Raw genomic sequence first — 6,189 nt, forward strand, 5'->3', positions numbered from 1 at the left:
CAGGAAGGTATGGCTCCACACACCTTTCTGGTGGAAGTCCAACGACACGGGCTGTCAGGGTTACAGGGTCCCTTCTGATGGATGCATATCAAGTTTTATGTGTGACAGAGAAGGCCCTCCCTCTTTTGTATGACTTTTTTTATTTTTAGAAGGCATTGTCTTTTTTTTATTAATTAAATGAAAAAAAAAACCTGAAGAATTGTTGAACCAGTGTCTTATATATATATATATATATATAGTCACATAGCCTACCATGTTACACAAACGAATATTCTTCTATAAGCTGTTATCCTTCTTTACATTGAGCAGCCTTCCTTCTTCGTCCTCTCATGTGTACGTGAAATTATGTACACATGAATCTGTTTTGTGCGCCGGGATATGACATCAAAACCGAGGGAGCAGGAACGGAGGGCAGACTTATTTTAAGATGGTTACATGGAGGTTATAGTCCACCTCTGGAGGGGTGTGGATCCGATGCCACCTGGTGGCGCCCCCCTTTAGGTATGCTACTGGAACCAATTATAAGGCACAAAATGGAACCAATAGGACTAATGAACACCAAGAAAGTGACCAATGTGTATGTGTCTGTGTGTGGGGGGGTTACACAGAGTGACCACTAGCCCTCTAATCTGTAATTAGATACTCTGCAGGAATGTACACAAGCAGTGCTGCCAAGGAAATGCTTTGCTATAGGTAGATAGGTATAAGGCAGACACCTCCATCAGGGTATAAAATGATTCACCAGAGGAAGGGTTTTGTCTAGCGTTGGTACACTAAAGCAGCTATAATAGCAACAGGGGGACAAAATTGAGTTAAAATTACAATAAGTAGCATTGAACATAATAGTGCTTTGCCAAGTGCATACGTGTATTCTGGCAAGCCAGCTTATTCAGCTCTTATCCAAAACTCTTCAAGTGCCTCTATAATAAAAATAAATAGGTACATTACGTAAATACCTCACAACTAGGAAGTATTGTCGTTGCAGGGGGGAAAACAGACGTAACCACAACAAAGTGACAGCCCAGGAAAGTCAATAATTTTAAAATTTATTTAAATGTTGTTCTCTGTGGATGACCCTTAGTCTGGCAAGGGAAAGAAGGGCAAATTTCATATTCCTTATGAAGAGCTGGGAAAACGTTGAGGAGTCCTGGAATACGAGCAATTTTTGGCCTTGGTAGGTGGCCAGCAGGAATTTCCTTTTTATCAGTGAAATTAAAGAGTGTAAAGATAACAGTCCGTGATCTGGGCTGTCATGTCTGGAGTGGTTGTCCCAACTGCACATCCATTCAATGGCATATGAGTAGCTTGTTGTTTCTAGGAACAGAAGTATAGATAGCAAGAGAAAGTTGAGCAAGTGTCTCCCTTTTAGGGATTCTGATAAACTCATGACCCACAAGATAATTCTGCTGCCATTCTTAGTTCAGGAAAAAGAGAAGAGGCACATTACATGATGACTTGTATAATACTGTTAATTAAAATTGTCACTAGAAAACGTTAAATATTAAACTAAGATATAATGCAGGCTCCTTCAGGTGCTGACTATACATTGTACGTTATTATTTTTAGCATTTATTTATATAGTGTCAACAATTTACGCAGCGCTTTGATACAGAGCATAAGCAGGGACGTTACAGACAAAAGTAGACAAACATGAGGTAGAGGGTCCTGCCTGTAAGCCTACAATCTAGAGGCAATGGGGGGGGGGCATAAGAGTAAGTGAGGTGATTGAAGAGGAGAAAATAAAAACAAATTGTGGATAGAAGGGAGGTTACCAAGTGGTAAATTGCAAGGTTAAATCACATCATGTGATGAATTAGACATATATAACATATTGATCTGGGGTTGTGAGTTGTGGGAGGACATTAAACAGTCTGAGTTGAGTTGCTAGGGCAGGGGTGCTATGCAGATTAAAATAAAGTAAATGACACAAAACCTTTACTTTTCCTCTCACTGATTTCTGGGCCAAGAAAGTGTTGTGACTACAAATTCAGGATAATTAAAAATGAAATAGTTCTATTTATTCTAGGGATACACCGAATTGAAACTTCTGGACCAAAACATTCACGGTTCACTTAGCCAAAACCGAAAATGACCCCCACCTTTAAAAATAATAAAAACTCACATTTTTAATAAAAGTAGGTAACGCACCACAATTGGACAAAAAAAATTAGCAACATGACTTGGCATGATAGGAGTGCGATTGCTAACGGCAATCACACTCCTATCATACCCAGGCAACCAGTAAATGCTGGTACCTAGGCATGATGGGACTGTGTTTGCTGTGATTGCTGTTAGCAATCACACTCCTATCATGCCAAGTCAGCCAGTACATGCTGGTACAGGGTGGCTGTAAGTGATGTGCAGACCCCATACTGCTGGCAGCATCAATACACAAGGGGGGCAGCTAGCTAGGTTTCAGCATGTACTGACTGACTTGGCATTATAAGAGTGTGATTGCTAACAGCAATCACAGGCCCATCATGCCTAGGTTCCAGCACATACACATCCAACCAGTAAATGCTAGAACCAAGGCATGATGGGACTGTGATTGCTGTTAGCAATCACACTGCTATCATCCCAAGTCAGCCAGTACATGCTGGTACAGGATGGCTGTAAGTGATGTGCAGACCCCATACTGCTGGCAGCATCAATACACAAGGGGGGCAGCTAGCCATGTTTCAGCATGTGCTGGCTGACTTGGCATGATAGGAGTGTGATTCCTAACAGCAATCACAGTCCCATCATGCCTAGGTTCCAGCACTTACACATCCATGCTATCACACACACACTTATTCATTCATATACTCATTCATTCACAGATTCATTCCCTCAATCACGCATACTCATTCAAACACCCTCCCCACCCCCTTACCTGCACTGCAGCTCCTCGATGCCTCTCACAGACTTCAGCAGGGGGCGTGGCCTCCCTCTGTGTTCTCTGGTACTGAACAGAGGAAGCAGGACTGTAGCAGAGTCATCTGATGTCACATGAACTCTGTTGGGTTCCGCTTCCTCTGTGCAGTACAAAAGACCCTCCCACAGGTAAGTAGCAGGGCTCTCGTTGTAGCAGGGCTCGAGGTGCGGCCCCCGTAAGATCGGTTGCCCTGGCTGCCGATCTTACGCGCGCCGCACCTCGTGGTCTCGGACGCCCCTGTGCTAGGGGAAGGTGTGTTTGGAGTGACGCCTGTGAGGGATAGCTCAGGAACGTGTATTGAAGGCTCTGAGTTGAGTTCCTGGGGGCAGGTACGTCAGGAGTGATGTCTGTAAAAGGGAAAGCTCAGGAACATACAGTATATTGGAGCCCATGTTCATGGAGAAGCAGACGAAAAAAGAAGACAGACAAACAAGAAGAAGCGAGCTCCACGGCAAGGAGACGGGCAAGGAAGCGGTGGGAGAAGAAGGTAGGGAGGCGTTCAGGGAGAGTGAATGAAAGTGTGAGACAGCATGAGTGAGAGTGAAAGAACCGAAACACTTCAAAATGAAAGTTCAGAGCTCTTTCTGAATGGTAAATTTACTTCTGATCCTTTGTTTCAGTCTTGCTCTTAGCTTCAGCTTCTGTTTCCTTTATAAGGTGTGGGGCACCCGTTTGTTATGTTTGTCTCAGTTATGTGTTTAGATTTAATATTTAGCTTCAGTTTATTAGTGATTCAGTAGGCAGGGTTTAGTGCTAGGACCCACTGAATATTGGAGTACTTTGGCATAGTGGTGGGCTAAGCATACTATGGCCATAAGATGTGACTAAATGTCCAATTGTTATATAGTCCTAGGCTAGCTTTATGTATCTTTGTGTGTCTATATTTTATGTACATTTGCCCTCTTTTCCCTGAATCATCTGAGGATCTTCGTTCCTCTCTCCTCTCCCCATGTTCCAGTTAAGATATCCTATCTTAACTGGGGTCGTGGCTCCTCACTCCATTCCCTGTGTTCCTTGCCTTGTGTCCTGTACCATGTATGTCTTGTCTGGCTATGTTTCTTGCTCAATCTCCCTGTTCTTTGCTCTGTTCCCCTTGCTTGCTTTGTCCGCCTTGATTGCTATGTTTCTGCTGTTACTCTGGTTACTCCCAGCCTGCAGCATCCTGCGCATTTGACTGTAGAGCTATGTCTCATGCCTGCTCCAGGGTGCCGGCAGGATATCACTTTGTTTTGTTCTGGACAACATCCTCTGCTATGTCAGGGCCCTGGTATGTGGCCGCACAACCCTAGGTGCACTCTCCAGGGTGCACTCTCCAGGGTCTGTCCAACTCTGCTACTGTGCGTTATCTCCTGAACACCATCTTTGGGCGCTCTGTCGTCTGTATGGATCCAGTCCCTTGCAAGTCCTCTGTGTTCCTGAGCAGATATGGCTGCTGGACTGCCTAGGAAGCTAGATCCATGCCAAGTCAAACCTCCTCTGCAGCTGACCCAAAGAAGCCTGAGATGGTGATGCAGCCTCTGGATGCTCCTGCTGTGCTGGCTCACCAATTCAACTCAACAGAAAAAAAGAAACCATAATAAATACAAGTATAAGCCCTAATGCACAAAAAAGATGCTCTATACCACACTCAAGGTGCTTCCCTTATAAACACCCGAAAACCAAGTTATACAGCAACACATATAAAGCAGGTGAGCATTGCAAATATACTAAACATATAAAACCAAAAAAATATAAATAGTAAATAAACCCAATACTGGTTACGGTTTATCACTGCAGTGAAAAAGTATTTAAATGGTAAAACTAGTAGAAATCTGCACACTTTTCTTTAGACGTAAATAGTAGCTTCCACAATTTTATAGGGGAAAAAAACAAAAAAATAAACCCAGTGCGACTTGTTTATTATACATGAGAATCGAGATCTTAATTATAGCCTACTTACAGGAGGTAAAGCACTAAGTGCTAAATGAGCCCAAGTAAGAGCCTTTCATGACACTTAGATGTCATATTAGAGCTTCTTGATCCAAGGAGAAATCTTATTGGCTCTTGGAGTCAAGAAGGAATTTTTTTCCCCTGATGGCAGAATTCGAAGTAGCTTAATTAGGGTTGTTTTTTTTTGCCTTCTTTTGGATCAAGAATAGGAAGGTTAGGTAGAAGGGTTGAACTTGATGGACTTAGGTCTTTTTTCAACCTTATTTACTATGTAACTATATAAACACTCCATATATGGTTAAAGAAAAACATTTTAATAAAAAAATAAAAATAAATAGAATACAGACTTATGTGGCTCTTTCGGGGGTTATACTGTGCTCGTGGTTGGTCACAATTGGAGGTGGTTACTGAGAGGGAGCTCATTTGGGAAATCTGGTTTTATTGCTCATCCTTAGAACTGGGGCTTACCCAGCCCCAGCTCTGGAATTCTGGCCCGAGTACTTTGCAGACTATGCCCAGGGACGTTCCCAACGCTGTCACTTAGGGTACCGATGATTTGGAACATAACATCTTTGAACCCTGGCCTCTCCATTGTTAACCCGGTATTACCGCTGCTCCCTTGGGATTACCCCGGAATAGTGACTCTTTACTAGGTGGGCATTGCTGGCCATAGAACTGTATAGAGGTACCAGGCTTCCTGGTAGTTGATGGGATTATACTCCTTATTTGAGTATGTGTGTGAAAATATCCGTGTTTTCAATAAACCTAGTTCCGTTTACAACCTACACTAAGTATCGACTAGTGCTTGGGTGATTACAAAAGGTTAATCCCTTGCGGAAGTGAACTGTCAGTGGCAAGGACGATATCTGTGGTGGAACTAATCAGTCGGAGCATGGGTCTCTGTCACATATGCTACCTTATTTATCAGGTATTTAACCCTTACGATTCTGGATCTATATTCAATATCAATATAGAGGGTAATACACTCTCTATTCTACTTTCACCATATAATATTGTTCCTATGCATTCAATGGAATAATTAAAATATGGAAGCTATATATAAATTATTTGGACACCGCCATTAAAACTTAACTTAAACATTCCAATACACGTCTTAGTACTGTGAATAGCAACTGGGAGGATGATTTCCAATATGTCTTTGATCTGATCAACAATTTGAAGGGGGGCTGTACTGATGACGACGCACAAATGATTGACTATTGACTAATTTTATTTGTATTTGTTTGTTTAATTTTGATTCTTTTGTTGGGGGGGTTAAGGGGGGAATCAACAGCTATCATTACTCTAACATTCCTTTGCAGGCAGTGAATGTTTGTTCGATCCAT

This window comes from Sceloporus occidentalis, unplaced genomic scaffold (genome assembly GCF_023333645.1).
Source record: "Sceloporus occidentalis isolate IW3139 unplaced genomic scaffold, rSceOcc1.0.p SCAF_128, whole genome shotgun sequence".
NCBI lineage: Eukaryota > Metazoa > Chordata > Lepidosauria > Squamata > Phrynosomatidae > Sceloporus > Sceloporus occidentalis.